An 18,882-nucleotide genomic window follows, 5' to 3' on the forward strand; every position below is an offset into this window, starting at 1 on the left:
TTGAGAAACTATGCCGTAGATGAATGAAGACTTGGGTAAGGGTGTCGTAGAGATGAGTGAAGGTTTGGATTAGGGCCGTTCGATAAATAAAGGTTTACGTAAGGGACCCTTAAATAAATGAAAACTTGGATAAAGGACCCGTAGATGAATGAAGCCTAGGGAGAAGTCGTTGGTAAATGAAGGCTCGGGTATAAAGGACTCGTACATAAATGAAAACTCAGTTAAGGTATCTATAGATAAATGAAGGCTTATATGTAAGAGATCAGTAGATGAACAAAAGCACCCTAGTGTCGTAGTGGTAAGATGCTCGTCATCCGCTATGAAGGTTGCCACCAAGGTCTATGGTTCGGGTTCGAATCCAGTCAAAAGAACATCAGAAAAAGTTTTTTACCGATCGAGCCTGGGGCGACCACCGACAGATAGCGCCTTCATTTCCTACCCAACTTCACTAGTTGGAAATTGCCATATGGCGATGTATATGACTGGAGTTGGTGTGCGGTAAAGTAGTAAATGAATGAAGAGGCTTTGGTAAGGGAAACGCAGATAAATGAAGATTTGTGGGTAAGAGAGTCGTGTGTTGATAAATGAAGGCTTGGACAAAGAAACGGTGCAAAAATAAAGGTTTTGGTATGGGGCCTGTAGATACATGAAAGCGCTTGGGTAAAGAAGTCGTAGATAAATAGAGCCTGAGCTAAGGGAGTGATAAATGAAAGCTTGGGTATATAAAGATCCGGTCATCAGGGTCGCAACTGCCCCGGGCGGCAAAATTTAGGAGTGGCAATTTTAGGTGAACAAAGAACACCGTTATAAAATTATAGAATTTTAAAGTTGTGGGGTCGGCAAAATAATGTTTTCCCCTGGTGGCAAAAATCCTAGTTGCAGCCCTGCCGTTCCGTTCATAAATGAAGGCTTGGGCAAAAAAGCCGTGCGTCAGTGAAGGCTTTTGTAAGGGACCTGTAGATAAATGAAAGCTTGAGTATAAGGGAGTCGTATATGAATGAAGAGAGTACGAGGTAAGGGAGCCGTTGATAAATGAAGACTTGGGTAGAAGATCTGTAGATAAAGACGCTTGGGTAAGGGACCCGCGTACAAATGAGAGCTGTGGTCAAAGAACAGTGAATACATTTGAGCAAAGAACCAGTGGTAAAATCAGAGCTAGGGTGCGGGATTCGCAGGTGTGAACATTAGGGTAAGAGATCCACGAGTAAATAAGATCTAGGCCAAGTGACCAGATGGACGAAGATGCCCGGATATGCCGAATGTGAAAGCAAGGGATTCACGAGTAAATGAAGACTATAGCAAGGGACGCACGCAGGTATGTGCGCCTTCAATTACAGTCAAATCCCATTACAACGAACGCCAAGAGACCGGAGGAATCACTTCGTTAAAACGAAATTTCGTTGTAAAGGAATTCCAAGTTACCTAGCATTGTCCCCATGGAAACTTATTTGGGGGATTAGAAAAGTGTTCGTTAAAACGGGATTCGACTGTAGTTCAAGGGAACAACGGTTAATTTGAGGCTAGTGTAAAGAGCTAATGACTTCTGGGGCATAGGAATCATGGTTGGCAGAAGTTTGAGAACCACTTTATACAGTTCGACTCTTTTTTTAAAAATCAAAACTATAGTTCATAAAAACATAGTTGATCACGGGCCCCCCAGACGAGGGCCGTCTACTCCATAGTTTCCCAACCTTTTATGTTCCATCGCCCCCAACGCAATCTAACCCATAAGATCCTATGTTATACTCGCAGCTTCTACCGTCCTCTGGAACATTGCATCGCCCCCCAGGGGGGGCGTTAACGCCCACGTTGGGAATCACTGGTCTACTCCTTTTAGATTCCTGGAACTCCACAGGTTCATCATTATACGTAAACTCACTATTTTACCTTCGACTATTCTATAATCGATTCTGAACGAACGAACTGGATGTACCTGTAAAAAAAAATTCGATGTCTATCCATATAAAAAGGTGACGAAAAACATGATTGTATAGGTAGATAGTCTTGGACTTACATGAAATGTGCGTAATTGATTTAACGTCACTGGAACAGCATGTCGCATCATGACACGAAATGACACTTCAAACTGCTTGTGGTCGCCATCTATATGAGAAGAGAATCATATTGTGACATATCTATCATCAATATTTTGCAAAGAAACGTCAACATTAGCCAAGCAACGAAATAGTGGGGGGAATAAAATCGATTGGTGTCATCTTGACATGCGTACCTTTCGTAAACATGGTAAAGGTCATGCTGTGACTATTATTCGAGTTTCTGAATTATTACGAACGGTTCGGTCCTGAAAAAAACTTTTTTCTATGTGTGAAAGCACTCTCGAGCCCCGTTTACGTGGGAAGTAGGAAAAGTGGGTTCAAAACCCGCTTCAATAATTTTCACCAATTTACTGCTCTTCATTTCTTTCCTTGCGCAGGGAAAAAGTCGTCAAGCGGATGCTAGAACTCCCAATATGGCACTAACTACCGCAAATATTGCACATGTAAACGGAGCTTCAAGTTCCTTGCAGGAGATCTTACTCAAACATGAAAATTTATACACTTTCGCGGACTTGAATTAACTCACTACCTAGCGATTCATTGAGAGGAAAACTCATTGAATGGAAAAATTCATCTACGAACGATTCATCGACAACATTTCATCACTACGTGTAGTCTTTAGTGAGTATGGCGCTGGAGGTGCCGTGATCAAGTCTTGAACGAGTGGCCGAATGATTGACTAAATAGGCGAGAGAGCGAGGCAACAAGTGAGTGAGTGAGAAAATAGAATTGGGAGCGAGAAAATGAAGGACTCTTAATGAGAGAAGCGAGTTAGTGATCGAGACAGCAAATGTCTGAGAGACCGAATGAGTGACTGATTGGTCGAGAAAGCGAGTTAGAAAGTGAGTGAAAAGAAAGAACTAGTGAGTGTGAACGCTATAATGACTATAATGAAAGAATTAGTAACACACACACACACACACACACACGCGTGCGCACAGAGAGAGAGAGAGAGGGAGGATCGAGACAGCGAATGACTTATTGAGTGAGACGAATATAATAAAGGAGCGTCTCATTAATATTCGGCCCGAAAATTCGGACATTAATATTCGGGCACCCCCTGTGCCCCGATTTTATATATTTAAGAGCGGAGAATGCAAATCGACATCTATTTCAGAATGTACAGGAATGCTATCCATACAAAAGAATCTAAACACACAACAAAATGTAAATTGACACAAAAATTGATGAAAAATTCTACACTGAATGCAATTTTAAACTAATGAGGGAAAGAAAATAAAAAATTTTAGAATTGAAGCAAAAATAATAAAAGGACATAATTCTAGAGACAGCACCAACGAAAATTAAGGATTTACGGAAGAAAAGTTCCAGAATTGGTGAAAATTCAGTACTAATGTAAAAAATAATTTCAGAATTGATGAAACCTCCAATAACTAGACGTGAGTGCGGGGCCCGGTGCGACCGCACCTGTCGCACACACACACACCTAACGGCGGCTCTGGTACATTGTGGTTACCCTTTGGACGTCGTACAGCTTAATGCCTAAAAGCTTTGGAACTACACACGCATTCTCTCACCAGAGTTTTCAAGCCCTATCCCACACAGCCGGTGAGGGCTTTTCCTCTAACCAAAACTCATTACGGAAACCAACATCCAACCCACAGGTAACAAACAACAGCACTCCAGTGTCACCGCAAAGACACTCTTCCTTAAATATTCATCCGGAAACAATAACTAGAGTAAAAATGAGAGATGTTTGGCTCGTTTGTCATTCGGATCATGTCTCTATTTTTTTTTTTATTCTCCCCTCAATAGTAACCTCAAAATTTCACGAAGTTCTTAATGAAGAGGATACGTGAGGAAAGTTTTGATTTCCAAGACACAAGCAAAAGTTCTCGAGGAGAGAGAAACACGCCAACAACACCGTCATCATGAAGCTTTTAAAAGCGCAATTTACACCAGAGATATATGTATGCATATTACCACACACAACAACAAGTATTCCCATCGTTCGCGTTTTCCGAAAGATCCTTCCCGTTCCTAAATCATATCATAGTAGAAATTTTTTTTTTTCTCGTCCCCACACATCTATAGCCACCATATATTCTCAGAAATAACAAGTTACCCGTTAAAACAAGAAAAGTATTTTCTCCCACAGAGAGAAAGAGTGTGAAGAATACACTGCATATATATATCCACCAACTTAAATGAAGAGACCAGAGACAGATCCGTTGTTCAGGGGGGAGGGAAAAATTTCCTTGGGAATTTTCTCTCTCTCCTCTCTCCCACTCACTGACTTCTTAAAAATTTCCTAGAGGAAAACCAGAAAAGCATCAAGTTTTTGGTTGTTCCAATTCGATACATTTCCTTCGGAAAAATACAAGAGTTTGCGGATAGCGGTGACGGTGGAAGTAAAGTAAGTGGGGTTGAGTCGACCGCAAGAGACAAATCCCTTGAGGTTTCTCAAGGTGGTTGAGGCGGCAAGAGGATGAGAGAGAGGATGAGTTCTCTCTCTCAGCCGATGCCAAAATAATCATCTTTTTGCCAGAGTTTTCCTTGTTCGATATATATACGTACGGGGACAGTGTAAGTTTGTATTGTATGCATGCGTCGCTACCATTCCCTGACACTTACCACACGCCTATGCATATTTCAGTTTCCTTCAAGGCTCTCTCTCTCTCTCTCTGTCTATCTCAGATATGGATAAGAAGAGTAAAACGAAGAAGGGAGAGCGTGAGAGTATGGAGACTTTTATCTCCCTACACTTTTCCCCAATCGTCATCTATTGTCAAGAAACCAAAGGCAAGCAAATCAAAGTACGTACGTACGTAGTTTGTTGCACAGAAAAGAAAAGAGATATCCCCCCCCTCATACGGGAACCTGAATAAATAATAAAGAGACCACGAGAATACAACAACTCGACTCAACTCTCTCTCTCTCTCTAGAGAATCAACGCAACACCATCACCACAACCACCACCAAAACATATTTTGTCGAACGGTTTACAAGCAAGACATGTAGAATTTTCTAGAAAAGTTCCGTTTTTGTGTGTGTGTTGAAAGTTTATCTGCATCGTCCCTTTTGTTAAAAAGGGTTTGTTGTTATCGGGAAAAAAAGAGGAAAATTCTCCTTAAAATTACCAGCTAATATTTCCGAAAAAATAGAGAAAAATTCTTGTTTGTATGGGAAAAGTTTTTTTTTCCATGTGTAGGTTTATCGGCCCTTGAGAGTTTTGCAAGAAAGTATTATATATACGTAATATGCATCAGTCGGTAGGCAAATATGTGTATATTTTTTGGAGTTTCCTCGACTTTAGCAATCAACATGCAGATTGGTAGCTGTGCATCAGTTGTCTCTCGTTCAATACGAAGCGAAAAAATTGTTAGGAATGTTCTCGATTTGTTTTGAAAAATACGCAGTCCGTAACGAGTGAGATTTATACGAACTCTAATTTCCATATTTCTGGGGTTTTTTTTTTTTCGAGAATTTACATAAGAAAAATATCACGATTATCCAACTCGAATTCCAGCAGTGGAACAAATTTCATTACTAAAAGCAAAAAACAAAAACAAAGAAAATCTAAAATTTTTGGAATTTTTTTAGTTTTGCTTAGTTTAATATTCATGTTGCAAATATCTAACGTATACCGGAATCAAAACTACTGGAATTACGTATTTATTTTTTTTCGAGCGTATTTCCTATGGTTATTGGATAGTTTTAGATGAAACCAAAATTTTTTAGGTACGAGATGGTGTGATACTTAGTTTGAGCCTTCAAAAATGGAGTTGAATCTTCTATGACTGTAGTCATTTCAAAAGATCGTAATCTGTTTTGAACAGAAATAAATAAACGCTTACATCTACACCGAAATCCAAACAGGAGCAAAAATCCTGACAGACCGGAATCCCGACAGGCAAAGATTTGGCCCAAATGAAACGAGCAAAATTCATGACACACCAAAATCCTGACATACTGAAATCGTCGTAAGAGAAAATCTGGCAGATCGAAATCCCGACAAGCAAAAAATGATAACTGACCAAAATATTGACAAAGCGAACATCCAGGCATTTAAAAATAAATTTAATTAAAAAAAATTTCTCCAAGCACAAAATGAAATCCAAACCAACGAAAATCATGACAGACCGAAATCTAGACAAGCAAAAATCACGACAGACCGAAATTCAGGCTAGCAAAAATCCTAAGACAAGCATATAAACTCTGACAAAAATCCAGACAAGTAAAACAACAGATAGAAATTTCGACTTCTATAAACCAAGTATGACACCAAAATCTCTACAAGCAAAAAATCGTACCAGATCCGAAATTTAGACTAGCAAAAATCATGACAGACCCAAAATTCATACTAGCAAAAATCCAGACAAGCAAAAAAACCCGACAGATCGAAATATCGACTTCTATAAACCAAGTATGACACACCAAAATCTCTGGACAAGCAAAATTCATGACAGACCCAAAATTACGACTAGCAAAAAGTCCTGACAAGCAAAAAAAAACCTGAAAGACCGAAATCCAGACAAGCAAATAAACTGATCGACAAAAATCCAGACAAGCAAAAAATCCCGACAGATCGATATATCGACTTCTAAAAACTAAGTATGACACACCAAAATCTAGACAAGCAAAAACCATAACAGACCCAGAATTTGGAATAGCAAAAATCCAGACAAGTAAATAAACTAACAGACCAAAATCTCGACACGCAAACACCGGGGATAGCACAAATCATGACACACCGAAATTCAGATAAGCAAAAATTTAAAGAGCACTTTATTCTGTTCTACTCCATCTAGGAAAAAATTAATGAACATTTTAAAAAATTCACTATTTTTTAAATTAAAATTAATTCTAAATTGTCGGGATTATGTCCCGCACGCATTTAAGGTGCTTTCACTGCGGTATTTCAATAGCTGTTAAGGAGCCAACATTACGAGACTGTCGTCTATAAACTACCGTATACGCCGCTTAATGTGATCACATTAGGATTTCTGGTAGCAATAACTGATTGACGACTATATCTGAAAAAAAATTCCGGTTGTATCATCATCATCATTTGGCGTCCCCTATGGGACGCCAAATCCGGTTGTAAGTATGATGACCATATATCCCGTTTGGTAGAACGGTCTCTATGCAAACGTAATAACTCGTTTTTTCTTTCCGAGCAGGTTTCAAAATGTTAAATCGTTGCGATTTTTTTTTCCCGATTTTGCTAAAACAGGATTATTCTGCCCCTTTTGGAGCTCTAAAATCCTTTTTTTTTTTAAATTTCGAAACTGAGGAGTTGGAATAGAACTGTAAATGTGTATTACAAATTACAATATCTTTTATAATGCACGGTAAGTTCCATAGACACCCTTGTGAAAGTCGAGAAAATGCGAATGTGGTCAGTTGAAAGAAACCTGACCGTGAACTGAAGAAAAAGACTACGTTACATGCCTTATATATGGGGAAAGCCATCGCAAAAGCAGAGCGGATCATGGCAGAAACATGGATCATGGCGGTTATTGCAGCCCGATTAGGATATGAGAACTGAGTACGGAAATTTTTTGTCAACTAGGGAGCATTCTGACCTCCTACATAGCCTTGCAGTTTGATAACGATAACTCATAGGGGGGAAAATACGTCTGGTTCAACCGTACCTTCAAAATATTCAAAAAAGGAAAAAGATAACATAAAACAGAGCCCTGAGTAACTATAAACGAATTTTTCTCACGTTACATTAGTCCATTCATACTTAGCGAAAGTGATAACAACACCAGAATGATAATATTCTCCATGATTTTAATAAGCGGCGTCTACTGTTTGTTAAAATTTCAACGACACGAGTAGCACAAAGCTTTTTAAAATTCGTAATATTCATGAGGAGTGACACTTCTTCGTGTCTCTTAAAAACCCGATAATCATAACACTATAAATAATGGAAGACAAGAGATACACACACACACACACATAAATGGACGCCGTTCAACACCAATCTTGTATTCACTTATCCATACACTATTAAAGTAATAATAATAATAATAATAAAACCTTACATGCAGAGAGGACCATAAATTTTTCCTGTAGCTTTACAGAGAAAATTTGCAAAAATGGGTGATGACGTTGTAAATTATCCACCCAAAGGACGAGGATATATGGAGATAGAACACGATTCGGCGCGACACCGTCATTTATTTAGATAGTTTTTTGTTCAAAATGTTTCTTCCTTGTATTTTTAACGTGAGAAATGCCAAAAAATGCCGTATTTTAATAAATCCGGAATTAATCTCTCTTTAATGATTTATTTACTAAATTTTATTTTTCTGCAGAAGGCCTACGGTTGAGATTTTTTACGACCATATATGGGCATGTGGAATCGCGATGAAATTTCAGGCTCAATGAAGATCTCAGAAGACAGTAGTACCCACCACTATTAAAATCACCAGGCAATAAAATCAACCGCTTTATAAAATCAAATTTGAAAAAAAAAAAAACGAAATCAAATCAATACCAATCGCATGGTAAAATTTCCGTTTGATAAAAATTTCTTTAAATTTTCAAACGATATTGAGAAAATGTAGCAGACTCTACTATACAGACTTGTCTTAGGCCGGGATTACACTCTATAAACGTTTGATAAAAGATCTTTTATAAAACTTGAAAAATTCAATCAATAAGCCCATAGATTATATTCGAGCAAATGCAACCGGTGATCTTATTGGTTGAATTTTTAAAGTTTTATCAAAAAGCTTTTACAAAACTTTTATAGTGTAATTCCGGTTTCAAACCGGGTATTACACTATAAATGTTTTTGAAAAGTTCTTTTGTGAAACTTAAAAAATGCAACCGATAAGCGTTTCGGTTATATTCGAGTGAATGTATCCGATACGCTTATTGGCTTTTTTTTTCAGTTTTCTAAAAGATATTTAATCAAACTTTTACAGTGTATAATGCCGGGATTACACTATAAAATGGATCTTTCACAGAACTTGAAAAAAAGAGAAATCTCAATAAACCCCGATGCGCTTATAGCTTGAATTTTCAAGTTTCATAAAGAACTTTTGTAAAACTTTTATAGTATAATCTTGGTCAAACAGCTATTAGTGCACTGCAATGTGTACATGTTACGGAAAATGGGATAAATCGGTTATTAAACACAGTAATCGGTTATTATGCATACTTACCAATCGTGTTTGTAAATTTGATAAATTTATCCCTTTTGAACGTCGAATATGCACAGGCCCCTAGTGTTGTTGATAAATTTGATAATTAAGCCTACTAAAAAAAATTATCGCTGTCACCGGCGATTATGCATAATAACCTAGTGTTATTGGTGAATTTGATAAATATGAAAAAATTCCAAATGAGTCTAGTATGTAAGATGAATATAGTCGGACCATGATATAATGATAACAAATTTTACGAACATACCCGGATATAATGATAGGCGATAACAAATTTTACGATCATACCTCTATATAATGTTATATAGGGGTATGATCATACCCCTATATAATGTTACACAGGGGGTACATGTAAGAATTATCATGTAATTATTCATTAATATACGTAAAAATTATCATGTATAGTAAGTAACCTATACCATACAGTACGATTTATGTCACGCGCACAAGCACCCCAATTCTTATCATTTACCCCAAAAGTAATTTGTTGGGTCTTAGAAATTTGGCTCCTCTTTGGGTCCCGTTTTCGGTCACGACCATAACAAAACAACTTCAAATTAAATAATCAACATTCTCAACCATGTCAGAATAGTATTCTCATCCTAATATCAAGTTGTAGTGAGCCCCACAGAAGCCAAAAACAACGAAAAAAAAAGGTTCAATGGGACAGCGAAGCTTTTTACCCAAGCTGGGACTTGGTCACATGGGGATTCTGCAATGCCATGTCGTCCATGGCAGCATACCTACTCCTCCGTGAAAGCCTGTCACGGCAATATTTGCAGGGCCACCACCCTCTAAGCGTATAATATTACATCGTTTTGCAATTGTGATACTTTTTCTTTTTTTCCTAATCCCATTCGGATGGGATACACATTCAGTTGCATTGGGTTTCGATGTTATTGCGGTTATGGGTTCCTCGGGGGGATTCCGGGTGAGTGGGAACTGCCAAATGAGACGATGCGTTAGTCGCTGTAAATGTAGCTCCTACAGAAGGCCTGATATTACGATTGGTATACGTTTTATAACGGAACATTTACGTGGAAAAATACGCTCTCGTGTTTTCGATATTTGGTGAATATCGTGCAATCGTGCACCATCTGGTGGCACGTTTCACATCATCGATTGTTTTTTAGAAGTAGGCCTATAGCAAGAAAACTCGATTTTTACTCAATTTTTTTGTTTTAAAAGGTAGATTTAATTACGAAATTACACTCTAAAAATTTGAATAACTAAAACTAAAAATTTAGTTACGGAAAAAATGTTCAATTGCTTAATTTACAGTGGATTCCGCTTATAACGTCTTTCAAAAAATCGTCATTCAAAAAACGTTGTAAGTGGAAAAAGGCTTTAAACGGGAAATCTCAATAGGAATTAGTTACGAGTTGAGACCACGAAAATAAGTCGTATTAACCATAGATGTTATAAGAGGGCTTGTTTAGAAATATTTATTCGTGACATTTAAATTTATGAAGTCTTGATCGAAATTTTAATTTATTTAATTTTATTTTCAAATTTCTTGGAACGAAATTTTGAAAATATTTCTCGGATCTTTAAAAAAGTCCCAGAAAATTTTGGAATTATGTTTTCAAAATCTAAAATTCTCGAAAAAAATTATAAATTTCCAAAAATATTCTAGAACTTCTAAAAAAAAAAATTTTCCCACACATAGAAGTTTCAGAAAATTCTAAACTTAATGACAAGGTTTTCGCGGCCATCCTTAAAGGAACGATAGTGGATATTGGACCGTCATGAGAATTCTAGAACTTTATCGAAATTTATGATTTGTAAAATTTTAGAAAATAAACGGAATAAAACCATGAGTTATTAGGACTGTTTTTGATAAGATTTTACATTCATACATTAAAAAACATTTTAGAATCAAAAATATATTAAGATATCCAAAAATTCCAAGCTTAAAAAAAATCTTGCCAAATTTTTAAATATCGTAGATTAAATACAAAATTACATCCAATTAACTGTAGATCAAAAAATTGAAAAGATTAAAAAATATATATTAGCAAATTAACAAAAATTCTAGAATCACAAAAATGTTTACAAATATGTTTACCGAGAATTCTAGAAGTACAATGTTCGCCAATTTTAAAATCCTAGAATTACAAAAATGGACCAAAAATTCGAAATTCTAGAATCACAATAATGTTCCCTAATTCGCTAAAATTCTAGAATTGGTAAATGTTCCAAATTTTCAAAAAATTCAAGAATAACAAAAATGTTCTCAAAATTCGAAATTCCAGAATAACAAAATGTTCGTGAATTTCCTAAAATTTTAAAACTACAAAAACTTTCGTAAATGTTTGCTAATTTAAAATAAATCTATAATTGCAAAAATTTTCGCAAATCATTGAGAATTTTAGGATTTCGAATAACATATCGCATGGGGTTAGAAAATTTTTGAAAAATATCATAAATTAAAAATTATCTCCATACTAGAAAAAATTTCGGAATTAAAGAAATTCCCTTTTCAAAAAAAATTCTAAGATTTCTGAAAATATTCTTGTTTCGAAATGTTTATATAATTTCTGAAAGCTCAACAGCAATTTCAGAATTTTTCTTTTCAAAATTCAAACTAAATTTAAAATAAATTATTTATCAAGAAAAGTTTTGAAATTTCCCATTTTCCAAAGATGAGAATCTTCCTCTGTGTAATTTAAAATATATTGAAATTTATTTCACGAATTAAATTTCAATGTAGGAAATTCTCTTCTTTTTCGAAGTTATAGGAAAAGTTGAACACACCTCCCACCTTTCTACCTTGGAAAAAAAATCTAAAGTTAAGTTTTAGCCGTGAGCCAATCGGTAAGTGAGTGACCCCGTTATCGACCTATGGCAGCCAGCCGATGCCCTGAGCGCAACCCAGGTGAGTCGTAGCCAATCAGCGACCTTCTTCGACCTCTCACGGACCAATTGAAGTTCGTGTTGGTCATGCAACAGAGGAAACTATGTACACATAGATAAATTCCTCTCTCTGACCTCCCAACACGGCCTTGGCGATAAATAAATAATAAAAGAACCAATCGCGCCAGGGAGAGATCGCCAACAGCTCCAGTTTTGGTTTCTATCTCTCTTGCGAAGTTCTCTAGTTTTAGCACTGACATTTCGTGATTTTCAATTTGATTTTTCGTCATAAAATCGCATCGGAAAATTTTACCGGTGATATTACGTCATGAAAATTTACTTATTTATTTTTAATATGTATAAAAATTTGTTGTCCCATAATAAAATATTCACTTTTTAACATTTTTTCATAATAGCTTCAGACATGGGACTTAATCCACTAGAGTGGTGGGGGGGGGGGAATCCTTAACGCATGACTCGCCGGCCATATGTGGCCCAAAGAAGCTTTTTGCAGTGGCCCGCCGACGGAAAGACTTACATAGCTACAGAATTTCTAGAAATGCTAAAAAATGTCTTAATGAAGTATTCCAGATTTGTTGAAAGAAGTAATTTCAAATCGAATTCAAATCAAAACATTTCTGAACTAATGAGAAAAATAATTTCAGAACTAATGAGAAAAATAATTTCGGAATTAATGAGAACGATTTTCATGTTATATTCAGCAACGAAATAATTTCAGAAATATTGGAACAAATAATTTCAGAATTAGTGAAAAAATATGGTATTTCGCCATTCATAAAAATCCATAATTAATGAAAAATATTTAAAGAATTATTGAAAGGAATATTTTTAGAATTCAAAATGAAAAATATTTCAAATGAGAAATATTTTGAGAATTATAGAAATATTTACAGTATTATTAATACAAATATTTACAGAATTATTAATACAAATATTTACACAATTATTAATACAAATATTTTCGAAATTAATGAAAATTCATACTTCATGAAAGAATAATCATAGCCTCCTGTTTCACTCGAAGTTCTGAGCTCCGTTTGGTATACCCATTATTATTTTTTTGCCTGCAATGTCTGAAAGGTTGAACACCCATGCATTAGAGACCCACACAATATACGGAGGACCGCATAACTATAAAACATCCGACATGTTTTATTAATTCCCATTTCGAATCACATAGAAAATAGGAAGAATAAATAAATTGATTTTGCTGGAGCAAAAAAAATTTAAGATTACGCATTTTATTATTAGTTATTCAATTTTTCCCATGAATAGCTTTAATTAAGAGATCTTGCGAGTTCCAAGTTTTTTATCTTTCCCCTCATTAGCTGTCTTAATAGCATCATGGGCCCCTCGGGCCAATTGATTTTTCTGAGGCCCTACCTGAAAATTTTTTAAAAAATTTCAATTACTTCTCATTTTTGTGTGGCCCCTCTTCTCTTGACGCCCACCGCGCGTTAAGACCGCACTGTTTGTCAGTTACAACCAAAAAAATTGTCAAAAGCACGTGAAGATGCCAGTTACAAAAAAAAGTTCAAAAGCAAGTTAAGTTACCAAATGCCGCAGAAATAATTATCAAATGCTAGTGAAGTTGTCAGTTACAGTCGAAAAAGTTGTCAAATGCAAGTAAAGTTGCCAACAAACACTGTATTTGTAGAAAAATGGACATATTGAACATTATGAAAATTTAATTTTTGTCGAAACTCACCAATACCAGCTGTAATATGCAGTGTAGCGAAAAAAAATTGTAAAAATATCAATTTTTTATATGAAAACAGAAAACAAATCAATTATTTGAACTGGGAAGCAAAAAATATGAACAATGGAAATTTCAAAAAGAAATCGAAGAATTCAAAAATAAAAAATTCAAAAATGAAAAAAGTTATACCTAATGTCTAGAGAGAGTTTTCACCTCGTGGGGGTGGGGGGGGGGAAGAGGGAGAGAACATCTTGACATTGGCTTAACACAGAACGTTTCTGAGAGGGCTTTCCTGGCGTTCATAGCCTAAATAGATGCTCGATCCCCCGACGTTCTGCTGTAGTACCATTGAATTCAAAAATCAGAAAAAAAAGCCAAACATGTTTTTTGTCAAGTTGGAGTTGCAGTCAATATAAAAAAAAATTTGGAAGGGGGAAAAAGAAATTGGAAAGAATTTATAAAAAATATTTTGAATTACAACACTTCCAAAACCATAGCTTTGAAAACATATCCATCAGTATTATTGATGAAGAGAAGGATGATAACTCTAGACTTGATAAAGAAAATGTTGAGAATTTGATTTGATTTGAAAAATTTTCATATCTGCGAATATAAAACACTCTACCCTTATGGGCTTAATAGTAAAATCAATGGACAGAATTTTCCAGATCTTGGAAAAACCTGTATTTACAAAACCTTCAACACTTTTACTAATGTATAGATTAGAAGAGGTTGTAGAGGAAAAAGGCTAAAGAAAAAGTAAACATTGAAAGCATTTTTGACGAGATAAATTACACCTACAATAATGATTCCATTAATGCCATTCGTAAAAAAACTTTTTCCTGAAAAATAAACAAATTATTTGGTTTGCTAAGAATAGGTTAGAACAATACAAATTAAATAATGAATTGAATAAATTTAATCAAATACAAATTATAAACTGTTTAATGCGCCATTTAAACAGGATTTTTTTCATTCCTCGATAGAATATTTGACATACTTAAATTGCCTTCCATTCTTCATAAGCATACAGATATTTTTCCTCTGATAGTACACCAGAAATAGCATGTAAATTCAGAAAACCTATCAAAAGTGTAATGTTTGCAATTACAACTTTTTGAGTAAAAATCTCAATGAGATAAAAAAAAAAAAGAACATTGTTTTTGTAACGAAGGAACTTTGTTTTCATATGGACAAAGAACATAAACATATTATTACAGGAGATTTGTCTATTATTGAATCTGAATATCTACGTAACATCATGAGTCTTGGCACAAATTCAGATTAAGTAAGAAAATTTCAAAAATTCGAATTTTCAATACTATCTCCCATGAAATTAATCAATTCATCTCAAAAGTATCTCGAAAGTATGTACGGCCTATGGAAGACTTCATGGAATGGAAATTTCACGTACTAAAAGATATAAAGACATTTTTCAATTATCACGAAATTTCATACGATAATTTCGTCGAGGATAAGAAACTTCGACAAGAAATCAAGCAACTCAAAGAAAAATTTATAATTTCGGTTGTGGAGAAAGCTGCAAATAATTTTGCTATTATTTGCAAAGTGTTTTATAAAGAGTTACTTATCAACGAGTATTCTCTTAACAATACCTACACTTCAATCAATTGACAGACCTATCAAAAAATCAATGAAGGAAACTTAGCAAATTTCAAAAAATTGCAAATTGCAAATGATAGTCTTAAATTTCCATATCTCTTTGCTACTGTCAAATTTCACAAAAATCCAATTAAATTCAGATTTGTGACATGCAACACAAATAGCTACAAATCATAAAATTGGTTGTAAATTCTTCAAATTGTTTCATAATATTCTTAAAGAAATTGACAACAGCAAATCCGGCATTATCATCAATAACAATGTCAAAGTTTTCTAACCTCTCAAAACAGATAAAATAAATCCATTGAGACTCTTGATTATGAAAATATTTTACCAGCATTCCTCATAATGAGATTCTTAACATCTGTGAATTTCTCTACAACAACTATGAACAATGTATAAAAATGGAAAAACACGAATTGGTGAATATTGCAAAATTCTGAATTTTTGAAAACTATTTGTTTAATGGTATTTGTTTATATAAACAAACCCCAAAGATTCCTATAGGGACTTGTTTGTCTAGTGCTTTTGCAAATATTTTCTTGCATTACTTTGAAAACAAAAAATTAATTTCTCTTAATATTACTGTTTCCAGATACATTGATGATTTAATAATCTTCAACTACAACACCTCTCATGAAATAAGCCAGCAAGTTTATCCTAGCAAATTAAATCATAAAAAAACCAATCACAGCAATAATCAAGCTGATTTCCTTGACTTCAAAATAAACATTGCTAATAATATGGTTTTAACTGGTAGCCACGACAAAAGAAAAGACTTTAATTTCAAAATCAATTTTCTAACCAATCACGATTTAAATCAGCAAAAAGGTTTTCAAAAATATTGTAATTTCTCAAATTTCTCGCATCAAACATATCTGTAATAATGCCAACGATTTTCAAAATGCTTAAATAATCTAAAAAAAAAATATCTTAATATGCAACAGGTTTCCTCCTCACACCAATAACTTTAACTGTTTACTTTGAATTTTACCCCCACAACAAGGACTAGCACATGGTATGTACTTGCACCTTCTGCGTCTATTTAATACATTTTATATATTTTTATATTGACTGTAACTCCAATTCGACAAAAAACATATGTTTGAGTTTTTTTTCCTACTGATTTTTGAACTCAATGGTACTACAGCAGAACGTCGGGCGATCGAGCATCTAAATAGGCTATGAAAGCCAGGAAATGCTCTCAGAAACGTTCTGTGTTAAGCCAATGTCAGGGGGTCACCCCCACCCCTCCCCCGATGAGAGCCCTAGACATTGGCTATGACTTTTTCGATTTTTCAATCCTTTTTGAAAATTTTTATGATATGAATATTTTTTGCTTTCCAGTTCAAAAATAATTAATTTGTGTTTTCTGTTTTCATATATATAAAAATTGATACTTTTATAATATATATATATATTTATATATTCATATTCTCTCGATTTTTAACATAAATCCAGGCTTTTCGACCGGAAAATATCTCTGTGGGGATATCCATTACGATATGGTAACCCTGATGCCATGTTGCAGTTGGTTATACACACACACACATTCCTGTTTAACATTTCTGTTGCACCCAGGGAACCCCCCCCCCCCCCATAAACGTAAGAGAGAGCAGGGAGTCATACATATTTAAAAAGGTACTTCGCTCGCGTGCACGGCTGAGTAATGTACACACAAACCGCAAGAAGTCACTAAAAGAGAGGGAGTTGGAAAGAAGAGAAAAAAAAACGGGACGCATACACGGGACCCGTAACGTAATGACACTTGCACGCGATCCCACGTGATAGCGCTGCCATTACACAAAGAGACAATATAAATTGAAAACCAAAAAGAAATATATATATACTGACCAGTCGAGAATGGCCATTTCCATGCCGAAATGGGAGTCTCCCATATCCATTGTAAATGACCTCTTGGATACGGATATGAGTGAAAGGGGGGGGGGGGAGGGGGAGAGAAGCATGTGGGACTCATATATGAAATTTCACCGACGAATCAGAAAACAAGGACTATCATTCGTGAAGAATTTGAGCCTGATTGGTCGTTGTGGGGGGGTAGTGCGGTCGAGGTTATACGGTGGTATCGATTGAGCACGTGGTCATGAATACTACATGATTATTTCTCCCATTTCCAACGTCAGTATTATTATTATTATACGTGCATAAAATTGATTGGAATATATGGAACAGTTATACGACCGTAAAAGTACCACTTTTTACTCACGAAAAAAACATAAATGTCAAATTCAGCTGTCATTAGTGGCCCGCAATCTCATGCTGAGAGAGAGAGAGAGAGAGAGAAAAGTATTGCAAAAAAAACCGAATAGCTTGAAAAAATAACAATTACTGTAAATTTCAGTGTTTTGTACGTTTCATGCATTCTCTGCAAGCCAAATTGTATGTACAGTTCTTAGTATACGCAATTGCGAAAAACTGCCTAATATGCTGTACATAATGAGTTCGGTCTAATTTGAGGTATAGTTCAGCACTGCCATGTAAGCTAATTCGTGGATCGATAGAGAAAAACTACAACAAAATAATTGGTGGACGAATAGGCGGAATAATTTGTAGGCTGACAGAAGATAAATAACTAGGAAACATAATTTATTGCGGACCGGCAAGAGGTAAACAAATAGAAACAATGTAATTTACGGACATGTAAAAATAAATCCCTTAAGTGGCCCACGGAACATTTAAAGATCACTCAAGTGGACCGCGGCACAGTTAGAGATCACTCAAGTGGACCGCGGCACAGTTAGAGATCACTTAAGTGTCCCGCGCCACATTCCCGGATTATTGAAGTGTCCCGCGGCATATTTACAGATTACCAAGGCATAGTTCCAGATCATTTAAAATTCAAGGACGACATTTTGTTTTGTGAATCTGAAGTTATGCAGCGCTGCTGCGTAGATTACGCGAAATTGGGGCGGACAATTTTGGCCTTCAAAATCATTTGATGTCGTCCACGACCGCAAACCTGATTTTGATCATTTTTGTCCCACCACGGTCTTTTTCTGCACACGAGGGCTAATTATACCGCGACGAACAATTTATCCGAACGGCAGCCTTTTTTTTTTCTATATACTCACCGGGAGGTTGGTGCGCTAACCCCTCGATGTGGCACTCCCTGCGGTAGTAATCTTTTTCTGCGGACATGTCACCGTTTCTGCTGTATACCCGTGCGTCAGGAAAGTTTTCTGGCACGGACGAGCAGGGTATCGAACTCGCGACAACCTCTAAACATGCATTGGTACTTTTGGCGAGTATCTTATCGACCTGGGCTCACCTGATTTCGTAAAAATTAAAGAAACAGCGAATGTCCTGATCGATTAAGCGACCAGAGGTACAGTTCCACATCACTTTCGTGGGCTGTGAATTATTCTCAGATCATTTAAGTGGCCCGCGGGAGCATTTAAATATCACTCAAGCTGACCGCGGCGCAGTTGCAGATCACTGAAGGGGTCCCGCGGCATGTTTGCGT

At 35.7% G+C, this 18,882-nt stretch overlaps 1 long non-coding RNA gene across 2 annotated transcripts in view; it reads right to left on the reverse strand.

Annotated features, from left to right (window-relative positions):
- LOC149079820 (uncharacterized) overlaps positions 1 to 18,882 on the reverse strand; it is a 127,692-nt gene that overhangs the window by 36,710 nt on the left and 72,100 nt on the right. For both annotated transcript variants that reach the window (XR_016193644.1, XR_016193645.1), the window contains exon 2: positions 2,015 to 2,103. This is a non-coding gene — a long non-coding RNA (uncharacterized LOC149079820). The remainder of the gene's footprint in view (positions 1 to 2,014; positions 2,104 to 18,882) is intronic.

Source organism: Pholcus phalangioides, unplaced genomic scaffold (genome assembly GCF_987345545.1).
Source record: "Pholcus phalangioides strain wild (caught in Gottingen) unplaced genomic scaffold, Ppha-v1.0 ptg000012l_1, whole genome shotgun sequence".
NCBI lineage: Eukaryota > Metazoa > Arthropoda > Arachnida > Araneae > Pholcidae > Pholcus > Pholcus phalangioides.